This window comes from Plectrocnemia conspersa, unplaced genomic scaffold (genome assembly GCF_051122295.1).
Source record: "Plectrocnemia conspersa isolate PC_06_02 unplaced genomic scaffold, ASM5112229v1 ptg000005l, whole genome shotgun sequence".
Lineage (NCBI taxonomy): Eukaryota > Metazoa > Arthropoda > Insecta > Trichoptera > Polycentropodidae > Plectrocnemia > Plectrocnemia conspersa.
In genome coordinates this window covers 6,882,314-6,903,489 of record NW_028277169.1, presented here as the reverse complement: position 1 = coordinate 6,903,489, position 21,176 = coordinate 6,882,314, and the positions used below count along the sequence as shown (strand labels likewise).

General features: G+C 26.0%; 1 protein-coding gene across 1 annotated transcript in view; it reads right to left on the bottom strand.

The window, feature by feature from the left end:
* pb (homeobox proposcipedia) overlaps positions 1-21,176 on the bottom strand; it is a 102,196-nt gene that overhangs the window by 70,519 nt on the left and 10,501 nt on the right. The window lies entirely within an intron of this gene.

Genomic DNA, 21,176 nt, shown 5'->3' with positions numbered 1-21,176 from the left:
GTTTGAAAAGGATTTTTAAAGAACATTTTTTTAGGATTTGCATTATTGTACAAAATCATTGCATCTATAGTTTGATTTGAAATTATATGAATATAGAATATGGAGTAAGAGTATTTTTATTATATTGTAATTCGAGTAGTTTTAAGTTTAATTTTGATGGTATTAAATGTCTGAATTCCAAGAGAAGGGAATTAATTTTAGTTGGATAGAATTTAAACATAAATTCAAAAGGTATTTCAAAGATTTTTTTGTAAATGTTATCTTTTCCAGTCAATATGAAACTAATGTTAACATATTAAATGCAAATAAAATGTTTTATAGGCATTAAAATAACGTAATTAAATCATTATTGAAAATTTTTTTCAAAATTTAGGTAGCAGTCGATAATGAACAATATTATTAAAAAAATATAGGACAGCTATATATTTTGTAGTGATTTATAAAAAAAAATACTTATTTTTATTACATTTCTCTAGCAAATACTTTTTTATGCGTTTAAGTAAAATAATTTTAATTTTTGCAAAAATTAATACATTATATTAAAAAATGGCAGTTCATTATGTACAACGTAAAAAATTATGGAAAAATATAAATAAGCATTTAAATAAATACTTTGTTCCATTAAACGATATAAGTATTAAATAAATATATTCATGTTCAATAAAAAATATTTTATTTGTATTAAAATAATAAAAAATATGCATTACAAGTTTTCATTTTCTTAAAAAATATTCACTTTTATTAGGTTAGGTTTGAGTTCGAAGAACAAATGGAAGTTTAGCAACTGTTTTAGTGATGTTCTATTTTCAATAGTACTAATGCTCATTTTTTATAATTTTAATGCACACCTCAAATAAAATACTGCTCAATCTAATATTCTTATTGAACATAGATATATTTATTTAATGCTCATTTTTTATTATTGAAATGCACAAATAATTCATTTTTATAAAACATAGAAATTATTTGAATGCACATATGTACGTTTTAAAACAATTCCCTGATAAATCGCACTTGAGTAATCCCAAAATAAATGCAGTATTTTTTAGACTTTAGTTTTAAAATAAGGTCGTTTTTTGGCCGTTTATACCTGAGTAATATCTGTGATAGTGCACATTTCGATATTTAAAAAATGGGCCTTAAAATTTACGATGGTTCTACAATTTTTATCAAGTAAAAAATTTATACAAAATTGTAAGTTATATCAATTCAAAAAAAAATCGGCATCAACGGCTATTAAAAATATTTGTGAAGTAGTTTGTGATTTATTAGATATCCGTGAATATCAAAGATGGTTTAAAAAAATTCGAACGAGAAATTGTGGAGACTACAAGAAATAGACGATGATGTACTGTCTGTAGAAATGGAAGAAAATCCTACTCAAATTATTTAGCAACTGAAAGAAATTAAATCAGAACATATACGTATAGGTCGCCTTTTCTTGTTCATTTGATAACCGAAGATAAGAAATGAGTGTTGTATGACAATAATTATCTAAAAATGAAGTAGTAAAACCTACTTCGAAGCCCAGGCACACTGAAAAAAAAGTTGTTAACCCTTTGGCTACCGAAATCCGATATATCGGCTTTCGCTACACTAGCGAGAACTGCCGGATCCGACGGCTCCGAAATCGTAGTATCCAATACATTTTCAACCGTCTGTAGGGTAATTGCTTCAGGGGTTTATAACATTTTTTTCAAATATATGTTATAAATATATTATAATCATTATTTTTATACTTATACACATATATATATATATATATATATATATATATATATATATATATATATATATATATGTATATATATATATATATATGTATATATATATATATATATATATATATATATATATATATATATATATTATGTATATATATATATATATATATATATATATATATATATATATATATATGTATATATATGTATATATATATATATATATATATATATATATATATATATATATATATATATATATATATGTATATATATATATATATATTTATATATATATATATATATATATATATATATATATATATATATATATATATATGTATATATATATATATATATATATGTATATATATATATATATGTATATATATATATATATATATATATATATATATATATATATATTTATATTTATTTTTATTTTTATAATGTAAATAAAACTTTTCGTAAATTAATAAAATATAATATTTTTAAATAATGGTTTAAGTAAAAATACCCTACAGACTGTTGAATATATATATATATATATATATATATATATATATATATATATATATATATATATATATATATATATATATATATATATATATATATATATATATATATATATATATATATATATATATATATATATATATATATATATTCAACAGTCTGTAGGGTATTTTTACTTAAACCATTATTTAAAAATATTATATTTTATTAATTTACGAAAAGTTTTATTTACATTATAAAAATAAATAACATATTATATACCATTGTTATTGATTCCTGGTTGGAGTTCGGCCGCTCAGATCTCGTATTTTTTAATACGTCATGCGATAATGACTCTTATTACAGCGCAAATAAGAACTAAAATAACACACAATCGCATATTCATCATTAATTAGGTCAAGTTCACTGCAGATAGCGTCGCACGCCGCGACAGCATGTTTACAAACTAAAATACACATTTTGACTTTTTAATTATTTAATAAAAAGTCCCGGCAGTTCTGGAACATTTTTCCAAAAATGCCCGGCATCCAAAGGGTTAAATTATGCGTTATGAAATTCTTAGCTAGCTTAACAATAACAGCAACCTTATATTGTGATTAGCACGAATAAGTAAAAAAAGCATGCACTTGACAACAGAAATAGAATAGTGTTACATAACAATTTAGTAGCGAATTTGCCCTTAGATAAAATCAAGAAACTTGTCTGGAAGGTTTTATGTCATCCACTTTATTCTCCAGACCTTGCTCCTTCCAATCAACATTTATTTAGATCAATGCAATATTTCTTAGATATAAATAAAATGCAGTCGATGACCGAGGGTGGAAGAAGGATATATATTCAAAAGGAAATTATATTTTGCTGCATTTAAATAAAAATAAAAATTTAAAAGTCATTTCTTGCTTTGACCCTTTCAGGAGTATCGCCGTACATGTACGGCGGTCGATATTTCACTGTTTTGAGGTACCCCAGAAAGGTATATTTTTACATATAATATAATTATTATATATTTATATAAATAACTGAAGAATATAATATTAAAAAAAAATGATTTATTTACAAAATAATACCAATAAATTAAAGAGTACAAGATAAATTAATAAAAAATAATTTAAAAAATATTGATACCAAATTAATTCACAAAAGCCAAATTATATATAATAAATATATAAAATAACAAAATTTATTAATTGAAAAGTGTTAAAATAAATTATTTAAACATTATTATTCAAAAAGGTAGTAAAATAAATTTAACTAATAAAACTAATAGAATCACTGATTTTTTTATTAGTATTTAATGTAAATGCAATATTAAATAATAAAAAATCAATAACAAGAAGAATAATTATGGAAATATACGAAAAATTAACTTGCTCCCAGGTGTATACTAGCAAATTAGCAAATGTTTAAAAATTAACTCACTACTCAAAGGGTTAATAAAATTCTTTAAATTTTTTAAAGTCATTTGTTTTGGGAATAGCTTAAAAAAAGAAGCCATTTTTTTTCTTTATTAATCCATAAATGATATCAATTGCAAAACTAGGTTATTGGGAAATTTTTATAAAAAAAATAGAGTAGTGTATGATGAACTATTTTGGTCATTAATATATTTTGTAGTGATTTTATAAAAAATATTTTATATTACTACTGGTGCTAATATTTTTTTCTAGCATATGTAAATCTTATAGATATTTAAATAAAATATCTTAATCCTTATAACAAAACTATGTAATATAAAAATAATACATAAGACTACGTTCTACAAAAAATAAATTTGTACATTCTGGTCAAAAAAATAATTATAAGAGTCGATTATCTACAATTTTTCGCAGAGATTTTGAAATTAATTTTTTACTTTTTTATAATTAAAAATCATTATAATAATAGTCTTGAACTTAGCTCATAATGAGTTAAAATGTTCAATATTAATACAAACAATTATAAAAATACATCATAATATCAATGTGTATTTTTTCGTATTAATAAAGTTTTAGAAGTATTGGTTTGTTGCAAAAATATTGCTGTCTAGGATTTCCGCAAAATATTTGATATTTTGTTGCCAAAAAATTGATAAATTATCAACGGATATTAGGTAATAATTAAATATTGAAGCATCCTCTTTCAGATTGATTAACCAATTTGGTTCGACTGAGATGGTTGGCGCCACGAATCGGTCACGGGATTCGAACCGCTTTAAACAAATTAAAAATTCAACGAAAAATCGGTTCGTTATATAAAAAAAGCGTACTGCCTACCGCCTGCTCGTGGGCAGAAGCTTCTCAATCTTTAGCGCGTTATGCATTAAGTCACCTGCTAACCACGCAATTTTTTTTAAAGACTAGAAAAAATACCTTTGAATACAAATTCTATGTGAACACGTTACGTGTAATATATGGTCAGGTAAGTGGAATTGTATGCCATTAGACAAAAGCTCCGTAGGCGTCTTTTCTACGTTTGAGGATCACCACTCGATTCTGACGTCAATAAATCACTTTCACTCGCGGTCGCCAGTTTCAGTTTTTGTGGCCGTCGGCTCCTTTCATTGCATAACCCAAGTTATTGGCCATTGTAGGGCGATTTTTACAGCAATTAGTGGCGTTTACCTGGCGGTGGAGAGCCTCAAAAGACCGGTTGCTCCTCAGACCTCAGGTGGAACAAAGGTGGATCATCACGCGTCGTCTGGTTAGGTTGTAAGCCCCGTGACTAGACACAAACTTACTCATTCACAGTCGGAATGGGTTGAGACGGAATTTGGGTGTTAAGTTGTCGGATTAGCAGTGAGATACTCTTGAAGGAAGATGACGGGGTGGTTATCACTGATTTTGGTATTCTTGGTGGTCTGAGTATAAATTAAATCAAATTCTAAGTCACTAGTATCATACTTAGCACAAAAGAGTCGTAAGATCAACCCAAAGTGAAATATTTGTTACCTATAAAAATATTAATAATTTTTGTATTTACTTTTTCTAGTAAAAAAACTATAATTTTAGACTCAAAAAATAATTTATGAAAAATGAAACTATTTTTGTAATAATAAAGTGTTTTTTTAATATGTCAAAAACGTTACTTTTTATAATTAAAAACCTTTAATAATATTTAAAAATCAATAAAACACCATTTATTTTAAAATATATAGAGAGCACTAAAGTGTAGTTAGTATAAATTAACCCAAAGGGAAATATTTGTTATCTATACTTCTTAGAATTAAAAAAAGGGTTTCTTTACTTTATTGAAATTTTTCTTTGATTTCATTTAATTTAAAAATCCTATAAACAGCATTTAATTAATTTATTACATGCATTATAAAATTGGAAGAAAGCAAAAAAGAGTAATTTACAATAACTGATAATTAAATATTTGTTACTAATTTAAAATATTTTTTTTCCTTTTACTTGTATTTTCTTACATTATCAAAAACATTACATTACTAGTGAAAAAAATAGAATTTTAAATAAAAACCCAAAAAGGCAATTAATTAATTAAATACATAAATTAAAAATTACAAGAAAGCACAGAAGAGTAAAAATTAACCGATGTTAAATATTTGTTAACCATGTAAGATATAGACTCGTTATTTATTAAAATTAAATACCAAAAATATTATTTTTGAAATTAAAAATCTTTAATTTCGCATAAAATACTCATAAAAACGCATTCATTAAATTCAAGGCTAACAATAAAAATAATTAAGGAGCACAAAAGAACAATATAAATATACCGAAATTTGTTTCAATGCCTTATTAAAACATAAAGAAATTTTACTTATTGAAAAAAATTATATAACGATAATAAATAATAATTTATTGCCATAAAAATATTTTTGTGTGCTTTTTTGTAACAAACTTTTTGTATAAAAAATAATGATATCTTATTTTTATGGCGAAAATATTGTTGTTAATTAATTATATAATCATACCTAATAAAATTATCAGTTATAAATTTATATAAAGTTACTCATTACACATTAAATAATTGTAAAATAAATTACTACTCAAAAATATTGTTTGATTTTATAAAAACAGAGTGTTTATCAAATTTTTTGACAAAAATATAACTGGATCTATAATAAATACATATGTATAATAAAAATCAAAATATTTTTTTTAATATTGCTTTACAAATATTGAATTTTTTATTATGATAAAATATATTTTATAGTGTATATTTTAATATTTAAAATTAAATTTTAAACATACACTGAGATTTAATATTTATTTCTATAAAAGTCATTATTATGTATTATTTTAAGATTACTAAATAGTATAATTTTGCCATAAAGATTAAATTATTTTATTTAAAGAACTATAACTATTACATATGATAAAAAAAATATATAAAATCAATGAGAAAAAAGTGTAGTTTTTATGAAAATCACTAAATTTTTCCATAAAATCATAATTTTTATTATCATAGTATTGTACATATTCGATAACTACATATTTATTAAAGAACATATAGGTTTTATGTTGTAAAAAGTAGTTTAACGTATAATTTTACTAAAAGTAGTAAAAATGTATAAATGTACAAAATATATAAATGCTATATTTTATATATAATGTCATTTTTATATTTGACATAGAGTAGAAGGTAGTTCTATGTATTATATTAAGAAAATTTTAAAACACAGTTTTGCCATAAAGATTAGATTATTTAATTTAAAGAGGTATAAAAATTACATACGCTAGAAAAAATAATAAAATTAATGGATTTTTCTATAAATCGCTTCACTTTTTTTTTAATTATTATTTTTATTATCATAGTATTGTTAATAATTGACTCCTAATTATATTTTAATAGTTTTATGTTGTAGTACGTATTTTAATGTATGATTTTGTCAAAACTAATTTATAACATAGTTTTGGCATAATTATTGATTTTTTTTTATAAATCACTACAAAGTATAGAAATTTAATATATTTTTTTAGACAAGAACAAGCATATCAGATATATTTACAAGGTCTAATATTTAGTGAAATCTCATGTCAATTTAATTATAACTACGGCAGTTTTTATGTCTTTAAAAACTCTTATATCATATGGATGGTTTTGAGTTATTTCTTATTTTTTTGTATTTTTAGTATTATTTTGTCGCACAAAATAGTACTTACATTGAAATATCGTACATTTTTAAGCAAAAAATAATACTAATATTAGGTATACCTCTTTATATTTATGGGTTAATATAAATTGAAGATTTAACTTCAATAAGAAATTATTAGTTAAAACTATCTGGCAAAAAAATAATATTATTAATTTATATCTGGACAAAAAGATAGTGTAAAATTATACGAATACAATGATGTTTTTCTACGTTTCACGTTTCACTGACTGTGTTTTTAAAAATAAAATGTATCAAACTATTTTGAAAATACCATCCATATTGAAAAACTCGATGTTTTAGAACTATAGAGCATTAAAAAAAATTGATTAAAAAAGTAAAAATATTTCTGTATTAAAAAACGCAAGCTATTTATTTTAGATTTCAGATTATATTAACATCAATTGTAGAGAAACCTATAGCTGTATGAGAAAACTTTAAGAAATAGATTTAACACAGTTTTATATATTTGGATATTAAATAAAAAAATAAAACAATAATTAAACATACTATACAACACATCGCTTATAAAAAATGTAGTTTTTTCTATAGTTAGAATAAATAAAACGATACATTTCCTGCTTGATTATATTTTTGATAAAAATATTTTTTTTATCAAAAAAATACTTGTTGTTTTTTATAACATTAAAATATGCATGTATGTAACTATATTCTTAAGTCTTTATAATTTTTATACTATTCGATATTTGAATAGTTGAAAAATGTAGATATAACATTGAAACAAAGATCCAATCGACTTAATGAAATCGCTCTATAGAGCAAACACAAAAAAAATCACGTCAAGTTTGATTAAATGTCAAGGTTCTGCCTACAGTTTTATTTGATTATAATAGTACAGTCTATAACGAATCCTCATTTGAGGAAATCTCTAATAAACGACTAGAATTAAATGCACACTAGTCTGATTTTCCATTACGATAATGCACACTATTAATTCATGGTCAAAAACAACACCGTCGTGATGCCGTAATCACCGTATTAACATGATACGACCTTTTGTGACTTTTTGTTGTAGAACATTGAAAAGAAAAAGTCACAGGAAATTATTTATAAAGATCAATGAAAATACGAATATAAACAAGATTAAGACAAAATTGCTGAATGAGTTAAGACTATAACAAGTAGTCTATTTCATTCAAGAAATGCTGCATAATTATGTTATATATGTAGATAAAAATGAAGTAATCCATAACAATCTAATATATCTCATCAGAATATCTACCATATGTGTATAGAAAATAAAATTATTTGCAATTTTAAATAAAATAGTAACAATCCTTTTAATAAACACCATGTACGTATACAATTTAATAATATTTCCGTGTTATCCGCAATGTGTTATTGGCATGGTGTGGGCGGGTTTAACGCTCGCGTGACCCAAACAATAAACCCGCCTACCCCAGTGGGCGGGACATACAATACACCACAATACGCCAGGGATATATATATATATATATATATATAATATATACAGTATATGCAACTGGATTTATACCGATAAAATATCATAAAGAGGGAAAAATACCGAATCAATCATTTTACAGTGAGAAATTTGTCATTGAAATCAATGAAGAAGTTGCTGGTAACTGTAAGCATTGCATTAAATGAACGATCAGGAGTAAAAACCAAACTGCATAAATGTGTTATTTTTAAATAATAAGCACCAGTCTTTTATTTATATTACTATCACATACAATTTGGTCTTGAATTCCTCACATTTTTCACAATTAGCCAATGCTTAAAACGTCATGATCATTACACAGTTGGCCACCTCTGCCCCGACATGGGTTTCCTCGGCTCGCATAAAAGTGCATTCTTCCATTGTCCGGCTCACGCAACTCCAGGTGCCAGGTGTGAAAAACATTTTTTCCAAACAGATTAAATCATTATTTCTATTATCGGACTCAATTATGCGCCAATTACGTCATTAGCTACATACGTGCATAAATATAGCGAGTGTGATGTATTAATCGAGCTTTTACGTTGTGCAGAAATGGGAGCTGACGGGCAATTAAGTGTCGGAACGAGAGACAGGCTACTTTTAAATGCCCTGATAACGACATGTATAATGGCTTATCTTGTCGAAGGAAGAGTATCTGAAAGATCTTTATCACTTATTTATGAACTAGCATCCTACATATATAAAAATAGTATAAATTAATCTAAAATTTACTATAAATCTGACTGTAAGAATAATATTGTTGTATTATATAAAATAAAATAGTTTATTATCATATAATACATAAAATGTAAGAAGAAGAAAATATCATTTTTTTATTTAAAAAATTGAAATAAACAACATTTTAGAAATATGTAATATGTAATAAAATGAATTTAATTAGCCGTTAAAGAATTTTTTACAAAAAAAATTAAATTTTAATTGGACGCTCAGTAATAAAAATGCAGATGTACTTGGCCAAATGTTAAACTGATCAATTCATGTTTTTCTAAAAAACGAGGTATATATACTGAAAAAAAATTGCTCAAACTCACTTGGCTGATCAAGACCATAGATTTTGGAGCGGCACTAGTCACTCGGGTATATTGCAAAAGAAAATGATAAACTGTGCTGCTCAAGTATAGAAATTGTTTCATTCTAAGAGTTTTTTTAAATTTCATTCGAGATAGTATAAACGAATATGTATTTTTTTATTAAAGGTATACTTTCACTAGTCCAAATACATTTTCACCAGTAGATATATATTTCTAGTAGCGAAAATATAATTTAAATGATAGGCGATAATAAGCTGCTCTAAAATGTCTATGAAGTGCAAATTGAAAGTTGCGAAACGTCCAATTGCTGTTCAAACCCAAACCTAACCTAAACAAAGTTCTAGTTTTGAACTTTTATTAGATGAAGTCCAAAATACGAATTGAGGCAACTCATCTCTCAGGGGAAAATAAGCGGAAGAATAAGTACAGACAGACATCGCATATTGCTCCATAGTTTGTCTGCATTTCGATATTACACATATGTTTTAAGAATATGATAGCTAATCGATATTACTATGGACTTCTAATATAAAAGGGTTGATAAAAATATATTTAAACCGAATTTTGGTCAATAGGAGAGCGCAAAACACAATTACCATTTCTCAGAAGTCAAAAATTCACGTCACAAGCAATAAAATCGTGTCGCCGCCGTCGCAGTGGGAACGCTCGGTAACGAGCGTTCCCACTGTGACGGCGCCGACACGATTTTATTGCTTTTGACGTGAATTTTTGACTTCTGAGAAGTGGTAATTGTGTTTTGCGATCTCCTATTGACCAAAATTCGATTTATTTGTTCTTAATTTAATTTGTAATATTATTTTAAAAGTCGTAGTGTGAAACTGTGAACGCCAGATTACCGAGCGTACACAATTTTATTGCTTTTGACTCCAGAAAAATGGATACTATCAATTTTAATGAAATGAAAATATTAAAAAAAACGGCGACAAAACTTTTGCCCCTCCTTGGAAAAAGCTGAAATGATGTCCTTGCCATAACGGTCTCTGACTCACGTCTTTCCGGACCCGTGCGAAAAATAAGAACGGATATCATCTTAAAACGTTTGACGAGCCCAATCTCGCGATGCTCACTCCAGCATCATCAACTTTCGCCTCGTGTATAATTTGTGTGCAACGCCAAGAATCAACTCGTTTTCCCCGCCAGCACACACATGCATACGACGTAATTACTTAATCACCGTGCACATTTTATTGTATTAACGTGTGTGACGGAAGTCGAGCGCTCGAGCCTTTTGATGTTGTTTTTGCACGATCTTTCGTGTAGATACGCAATCTGAGCCGCAACTACATAGATTTCAGATCGATACACATACACACATACACCTCTAGCCAGTCGCGCCCAACCATCCATTATCCGGGCCATTACCCGAGCACCGCGATTTATGCTCTCGCCACTTTTATATTAATTTCGCGCGATGCTCCTTTTCGGCCATCTTTTACACCGCTAAGAAAAACGTCGCCGGGTCTTCTTAATTTATATGACCGCGCGGATTCAATGGGGACACGCCCAGGACTCTTATTGGTAAGAATAAGACAAAAAAGCGCGGAGGAGAAATTAATACAGTCCAACTTCCGGTGGGGGTGCGGTGGCAATACGGGAAAACTAACGCGAATCGGTAAACATAAAGAAATAAAATAGGGGGTGGAGGGTTTTGCGCTTCTGGAAATGAATAATAAACTAAATTACGCTTTTTGATTTGTTTTAAGGCTGGAATATGTTTTATTTAGTAATTTATGGTCAGAAATGCGCATAAATATTTTTTGAATGTTATGCTTGTATTTAGAAAGCACAATAGTGTGCATATGCTTTATCATATTTACCACACAAAAACATGTGATTATTTAAAAAATGTGTAAATATTTGAATCAGTTTATAAGATGTGAGCAAGAGTGGTATATATACTTTAAAATTCATTTCGGATTTAAAATTAGATATTTTACATTCAATCGCTCCATAATTGGTCGGTCGGCGAGTAAATTATATCTTGCCGCCCGACCCAAAAAATAGTAATTCTGCCCTGACTTTGACATGTGACCACACGTTGCACGACAGCTTAAATATATAATCAATTATTTAAAGCATTTTCGTTTTTAGCCAGTATTATAAACTATATAAATCAAAACAATAAAATGTGAATGCTATCTAAGCAGTGTCCATTCTCTATAAAAATATCAAATCAAGAATTCTCATTTTTTGAGAAATTTTTATAAAGCGTTTTATATTATATAAAATTAAATTTGTACGAATATTTTTAAAAAGTTTACGACCATTGTCCCTTTTTATAACGCTGTTCATGTCTAATATTTCTAATTCTTAGAAGGTAAAATATATTAAAAATTTTCGTACAAATTTAATTTTATATAATAAAAAACACTTATTAAAATTTCTCGAGAAATTTTATAAAGCATTTTTTTTAGCAAAGTCAAGGTTTACAACTACGGTCCTTTCTATAACGCTGCATAAGTAAAGGCGGGTTAATGCCTAATAGAGCTTTTAATAAAGGTCTGAAAATGACGAAAAATTGCTTATAAAGTTTTAAAACTCGAATTCGCCTTATTTTTGCTTAAGTAATAAAGAAGACACTCAGATAAGAAACTATTCCGAAGGTGTACGTGCCAGATGTTTAAAAATATGCATACTCTCTCGGATGATTGAAAGTATTTAAATGACCAACATTTTTTTGTGATTTTTTATTACTCTAACAGGCCGGTGAATTTATCTTTGCTTTGGTGATCTAAGAAACCGCTTCGATTAGAAGAAGTTACGCATGGGAAATGGCAATTCTAGATAATCCAAAAAGTTTTTTATATTGTTTTTGTAAAGTAGTATTGACAATATTGTCTCAAGATTATTATTGACAGCCGAAGGAGCAGCATTAAAATTTTTGTTAAAATAATTGGAACATATTAATTCTGAGCTAAGCCCGAAATTTCAATGAGCAATTAAAGAGAAATTATATAATCGAAGAGACCAGCTATTAATGATGAAAAATCCAGAATCTTTCACCAATCAAAAAATAATTCTTCAAAAGTAGAAATATGTAAAATGGGAAAAGAAATTATTTGCAGATTATTTAACGACTCCATAAAATTATTAGAAAAAAATATTATTGGCGCAACGTTTAGAGAAAGAAATTTCTTTCAGCCTTACAGAGAGTAGTGTACAATAAGTATACCAACATCTTACAGATTAATGGAGAAAGAATTCAAAATATTTGAATCGATGGATAATTTATAATGCCCATTTGAAGCCTTGTTGTCGATTAAAACAACATCAACAGAAAACTAGAGAAATTTTTCCACGCCCGAATTTTTTTTAACAAAAAATAGAACAAGGATGTTTGATTCTTTTTTATGTGTTTTTTAAGAACAATATGTAATACGTTACTGTGTTACATCTACAAAAGTTGAAAATTCTCATCTCTCGAGAAATGAAAATCGTCGAGAAATCAGAATGCCTATATGTAAGTAATGAATATGATTATTTGTAAAGTATATGGTAGACCATTAACGATTTTACTAGACCGCAGTCATTAAAAGTAAAAGTGTGACCTTCTGTTTCTGTTTCACTAAAACATCGACAATGGAACACTGCTGCTAATTAATAGTTCAACGTTTTTTTATGTTATTTTATGTAGATAAATAGATGTATAGAATATATTAAGTAACAAGCTTTCTAAATACACTAAATTAAAATTTGTTTTAGTATAAATATTGACAAGATAAAATACAAAAAATAAACTACCAATTATTAGATATTTTTATTAAATTTTATGAATTTTTAACCATCAAAATTTATTATCTACTGAAGAAAACTAGGCAATGAAACATTGTTGTTAATGTAAGTATTGATCTTAAAAATGCTTATAACAATCTGGTTTTAGATAGAAATAAATATGTCAGAATAAAGGTAAATGATTTTTTTATCTAAAATATATGATATAGCGTTGAATAAAACTCAAGCTAAGAATTATTAATATATACAAATGAATCAATCAAAGATCTGTTTTTTTAATAAGAGATAAAACATAATATTTGTATGAACAGTACAATATATTGTTCATAATGAATGATAAATAGTGTATAATGAATTTAACCCTGTGGTGACCTTGCACACGAATCAAGTCTTGAATGGAAGAGCCCACCTTGCCGTGACTTCTGGATAAATAGAGTGATGATGAGGCAGTTTTATCAATTTAAGGCGCGCACACGCGTGTGGGCCAAGATGGTCTGGTTTTTTTGACCTCTGGATTGAAAAACAGTCAAAATTGACATCAATCACGCTCTTTTCGAAATCGAAACCTAAACAACTCCCGAGCCGGGTTTCGCAATTTTACTGACAGATATGCGTCTGAAAAGAATAGTATTTTTATATAAACATAGATGTTTATATATTTTTAAGTAAGTAGAAGTCGTATACGCTTAAAATCTAGACTTGAGCGACTTCATCACTTGAAGAAGTAGCAAACAAATCAGTTGGCGCTTTATAATTGCCTAGAGCTAACGCGGCGCTAGGCATGTAAATATACCTGTCATTCTGTACGTAATGGTTTTTCAACGGGAGCAAACGAACAGAATCAATAAGTAACAGTATCAGACGGAACGTTTGTTCGTTTACAATGAGAAAAAAAATACGACGTACATAACTAATCGATGCGAACGGTTAACTCGCTCACCGTGCGTCGTGCAATTATGGACGCTAGCAAAAAACTTATATACGCTGAGAAGAATGTGAAGATGTGAGAAGACGTTTTCGGATTATGAAGCCACAATACATAACGGATGCGATTGAGAAATAAAATTTAGATGAAATGGCTTTTGTGTTGCCAAGAATTCGATGCAAAAAATGACATTTTTTTATATGCTATATAATTTTTATATAATATTTAAGTAAAATTATTTAAAAAAATCTTAATGCATTAAAAATTTTAAATATATATTTAACATGATTTCAAATTAAAATTTAAATAAAGTCGATTATTAGTAAAAAAAACATTAATGCAAAAATATGTTTATAATGTATGCACAATATTAGGTTCGCTAAATAATTATTTAAACTAAAAGAAGTGCATTAATATTAAAAGATCTTTTTAAATTAAAGTCTTAAATATATTCCAAATGCGATTTTAATTAAAAATTTAGATGAAGTCGATTTTTTGTCGGTGAAAATTCGATGCAAAAATTGACATTTTTTTTAATAATCGTCCGTTGGCGCGCGATATTTGCTCGAGTGCATTGTTTGCTTCCGATCCGATTGTTGTTGTTTGCAGATCTCTTTTTGATCACATGTTCCTGGAGGAGGCTGACATTGACGGATGAGTTCTCATACCCCTCCGGACGATCCAGAGGTCGGTATATCGTACATGCGTATTATATTGGATGTGTGCATTTTGATAAAACGTGTCCTTTTAATTACATTTACGCTGTTTTTGTACATCGAAACAGGGTCACATTATTAGTTGTATTATTATATATTATAAAAAGCGATAAAAACTTTTTTTAATATGGTCTAATAAACATAATAATAACGCGATTCAGAACTCATTAAAATTTACATGAACATGTCATTCCAATTGTTAAAATTACAACGGTATTCTAATTTTATACTAATACAACTATGAAATAAATTTTCATTAAATTGCCAATAATATTAAATAATTTAATTTAAATGTTAAATTAAACAGTATTAGTTTATTGATCCAAAACCTTGCTTTTTAATTATTGTTAATTTTATTTGTATAATTCATAATGGGGGAAAATTATAATTTTGCAACATGAAATGTAATTGTGAGTTTATATGATACAAAGTAATCTATTCTATCGAATTTTAATATAGGTTTTTGATTTTTACTCATATTTTAATTGTTGAATTAAATAAAAGTTTCTATAAAAATAGTTACAAATAAATAAAAAAATATCGTTTTCTACAATCAAGCTTTGATAAAATATTTAAAAATAAATTTTAAATACATTTTTATTATTGAATGTAATGTAATATGATACATAGTATTTATATATTATATGTAAATTTTAGATTTTGATTCTAAAATATATTTTAAATTTTTTAAGTAGATACCATTTTCTGTTAAAATGGTTATAATTAATTCGTCGATTTTAAAATTATTTGAAAAAATATTTGCAAATGAATTTTATTTTTTTTAAATTATTATATAATAAATATGTATTTAATTTAAATTTATATAATATTTTTGGACATTTGTAAGTAAATATATTTTTTTATAAACATCGCTAATAATGAACAGAAGTCTAATTTTAACATTTATTCTTTGTAAAATATTTAAAAATATAATTTATTTACGTTTTTATGATAAAATACGATACATTTAATTTTTAAGTGAGTTTTGGATTCTATATTGTATTTTTGTATTGTTAAAGTTAATTCAATTTTCATTAAAATTCGCTACAAATAAATAGAAAATATTCATTTTCTTACATCCACGCTTTGATAAAATATTTAATAATAGGGATTTACTGTGTTTTAATACTTAAATTTAACAACAGAAAGTTTAAAATGCATACATATTCTATTTAAAGGTGAGTTTTAAATTATAAATTAAATTTTTGGACTCTTTTTGAAAATCGTTATGCTTTAATAAAATATTTAAGAAAGGAATCTAGTCACGTTTTTGTAAATAAGTATAATATACAATATATATATATATATATATATATATATTTTTAAATTAAAATTTTTGGTTCTAGATAAAATTTTTGGATTGTTAAATAATTTTACTATAAAAAATACTACCAATAAATAAAAAATGGTCGGTTTTAACACTAATTCTTTGGTAAAATATTAAAAATAAGTTATAATTATCATTTTAAAATTAAATATAATTAAATTTAATACATACTAGAAAAATATTTGGTTCTAGATTTAATTTTTGGGATGTTAGTAGATTAAATTTTCCATAAAAATTGCTATAAATAAATGAAAAATTGTCATTTTTGACATTCATGGTTTGGTAACATATTTGAAAATAAATTCTTAATATGTTTTAATAATTAAATATGATAAAATATGATACATAGTACTTATTTGTTTCATTAAAATCTAAGTTTTCGGTTCTAGGTAATATTTTTGAGTTGTTGAAATATAGTATATATTTAATTTTTCGTTCAGGTTGCTAATAATAAATGGAGAATCATCGCTTTTTAACATTGATTCTTTGATACCATTATTGAGAATAAATTTAAATTATGTTTTTATGATTAAATGTAATACAAAATATGTGTTAAATCTAAATTTTTGATTATCGATTAAATTTTGGGGTTATTAACGTAGATTTAATTTACCCAAATAAATGGTAAATTATCGTTTTAGAAAATTTAATAAAATATATAAAAATATTTTATATATAATATATAAAATAATTTATAATTGCAAGAAAAACTCAAATGATTGAAATTTATACCATGTGTCTTACTCTAAAATATTTAATCATTAAATACTATTAAATGTACTTAATTATAGTAAAGTATTAGATATTTGGAAAAAATAGCTAAATTCAAAATACAAATATTTGATAGTTTACTTAAAAAGTGATTTTAAAACAGACTTTAAGTCAATGTTTTTTAAGAGAAGGTTTCCACTTTTATTATATTTAGTACAGCCGACTCGAAAAGGTTTATCATCTCTGACCTTTCTGGTTCACTATCCGTCAAAGGGAACACGCCCTGGTCGGTGCACAGCTTCGCTCCATAAATAATGTGACATTGAGGGCATCCTCGGTGATCGATACTTCTTTGCCATTGTCATTCACCTTTTATATGATAATCACGAGCGCCGAATCGAAAAATGCAATTCGTCAACGCCTGGCAACTTTCACGAGGGAACACAATAGTTAAAATAACCGCTGACATAACTATTTCGGTTTATAGATATATAAAAAAAATTCAATATCTTAAATTCAGGGATTTTACAACACTAACATCTGTATTTGATCGATTGGTTTATTATGATTTAAGATAAGCAATTGGGTGATATGATCAGGAAGAAAATTAGTAAAGATTTGATGGTTGAAAAAGTATAATTAACAGTAGCTGCGGTGTTATATAGACGTTTGACCCCAGAGATGCGAAGAAACCCCATTGTGCACAGCAGGAGATCGATCTTCCATAAAAGAGAGGGTGAAGCAAATCTATTTCTATTATAGGCAATTTTTAGATTTTATAGCATGAAAATAAATCTATTAATATAAAAATATTTATTTAATAAAATTGAATTTTTTCTGTATTGAAAACATTGATTTAACTTTAGAAATGTTTACTATAAAAATACTTTAGTACACTAAAGAACAAAAACTCAAAATATTATAATGGAATGAAATTAGTTCAAGAACTTTAGGAAACGAAGGTTTTGCATAACTTAAATTGCATGTAACTTAAAAACAATAAACTACGATAACAATAGGTTATAATATTAAGTAATACTTATATTAAACTGTAAGATCTTTGCTTAATATGCGAAAGGTCTGAGTTTGATTATTGATTAAAACTGCTAGAGTAATACAAATAGTTTCAAAAGTATATTTATAGAAATATATAATTTATTGCAAAACTGAGAGTCACACGCATTAAATTTATTTCCCAAGTTTCTAAATCGCGAGCCACACTTTTGAAACAGTTTTCATTTCAAAATCGACAGGCTCAATGACACAGTCGTTGTTGTAAAATAACTGCGACACAATAAACCATTCAGTTTCGATACCTATCTCCGACATTTAAGTTATTATATATCCATGTCGAAAAAAACATTAAAAAATAGTATCTATACAATGTCCGAAAAAAAATACACGCACAAACATACATAGGCAATTTTATTCAAAACAAGTGGAAATCACAATGGCGGAGGCCCGAAATTATAATGGAGGTCCCCGCCATTGTTTTCCCCGTTTTGTGGTACCGAAACGGTATGAAATCGGCCACTTCCTTCCCAGAGCCGCCATTGAAAATAAGGTCTAGGAAAATATAATTTGGTATGGGTATACGTGTGTGTATGTAGATAGGAAGCAAAATGGAACGATTGTTTCGTACTAAATAATTTTCGGAAAATAATCGTTTTCCGCCGGATGGGTATCAACGGACGACTTGCCGCATGACCGATTGTCCTCATCATATATGTCGATTGTTTGACATAGGACGAATTAGACATATGCTATTTTGTTAATATTTTACATTTGAAAGAATACATATAGGTATTTCCAAATAAATTACGTATATTAATAGACGACAAAAGTACTATTCATAATGAGAAAATAGCAACAGATGATTCTTAAGAATTTTTTAACGAAACGTCGTAGATATGTGCTTAAAAAACGTAAAAAAAAACTATTTTTTATATATGTATGTTTGTTCATATAGGGAGTTTGCCGTTTTTAATAATATACTTTTTATTTAATAAAAATATTCAGTAGTAACAAAATTAAATTTTAAAGAAAAAAAATGATAAAAATTTAATTCTAGACAACTGGATACATTTTTCATTATTTGCATTTTAAATTATTTTTTATACATATCAATGTACAGGGTAGAGGGTAAAACATTATATTATTAAATTGTATTCAAAAATACATTAAATGATTATTTATATTAGCTATAATATATAGCTAATTATAATATTTCAGATACTCTGAATATGAGGGTATTTAATTTTTAAAAATATCTCTGTTTTAGATAAGACCATATGTATGCTTACTAAAATAGCAGTATCCATATTTGCAGAGAGTTTGCTGATTTTGATAAAAACAGTGGTCATAAAAGATTTTGTTCACTATTTGAAATATTTGATATAAAAAATAATATTTTTTAAATATAATATATGAAAAATCACAAAATACTAATTATAGGAGTTCGCCGTTATTGATAATGCATTTTTAATCTATCAAAAATATTCAGTATTAACAAAACTAAATTTGAAAAAATCTTGCTATATATTTTTATAAAATTAATAAATATTTATTACTAAATGAATTTGTTTATATACAAAATAAACGTAATTATTGGAGTTAGCTGTTTTTGAATATGCACTTCATACATAATAAACATAATTTATAATAGCAAAATTAGATTTGAAATGAATTTTTTTATAAGATAATAAAATTCTAGACAATTTTTTTATATTAACAATAATATAAATGTTTTTAATACTATTGAATCACGGGAAGAAGGGAGGGGGTTTAGTAAAATTGTATTTAAATATGACGTTAGATGCTATTAGTATATTTTTATTTATGATTATTTTCATATTTAATTTTACTTAAATTTCCTACATTTTTGTCAATAGTTTTAAAACATGGTCAGTATTGTGAATATATGTTAATTTTAAGCAAAAAGGGCAGTATTTAATATAGGGTATGATATAATTTATGATCTGGAATAGCTCATTATTAGATAGTTTTATATATCGAATTTGTAGAAGTTAAACGTGAGATTAGGTAAATCTCAGAAGACTATTTTAGAAGCAGAATGAAAAAAAAACCAATTGTTTCTAATGGGATTTGCATCTTGGTATTTTATTTAATATATATTTAATATCACAAAATTATTCAATGGATTATCTATCAACACATTTATCAAAATATTATTAAGAATCTTTATGTTTTCACCGCGATAGTACGATTTTATTGCTTTTGACCTAGACTGGAAATTCACTATATGGCAACACTGAGCAGCAAAGAAAACATGACTAATTATCAGGTAAATAATATGAATAGATATTTTTAATATCTAATTAAAATATTTCCCATAAAATATGATTTCATAAAATATGTCGCAACGGTGGCTGATTTTTATATTTGTTTTTAGCATAGAAAGGGTTAACGTACCTATTATTATTTATTCAAAAAGTATATTACGATGTTCAAAAATATATAAAATAGAATTTTTGTCATGAGGCTCAGAACCAGAACCCGGGTTCGTTCTCGATGGCCTTGCTTATAACCATTGCGCCTGAGAAGCTCGAATTTGGAATAAATCTATTTATAATTAACACATTTAGAAAGACGAAATAAAATATTTAAATATTAAATGTTTCGCTGGTCCTTCAAGTCCCATAAGCCGACCTTTATGCAAGTTCACACAAAGCAAAAAAGGTTTTTTTTTTGAAGAAATATAGGAAATAACAATAGGGAACACGAATGGCATTTACAGATCTAATAACATCGTAATTAGATTACTCGAATAGTTTGACACTAATACTCGATTACGACCACAAATATCTATAAGAAATTGTTTTTTTATATTTGCGCTAAATTCAGAAAGTATATAAGTATTTTGAGCAATACC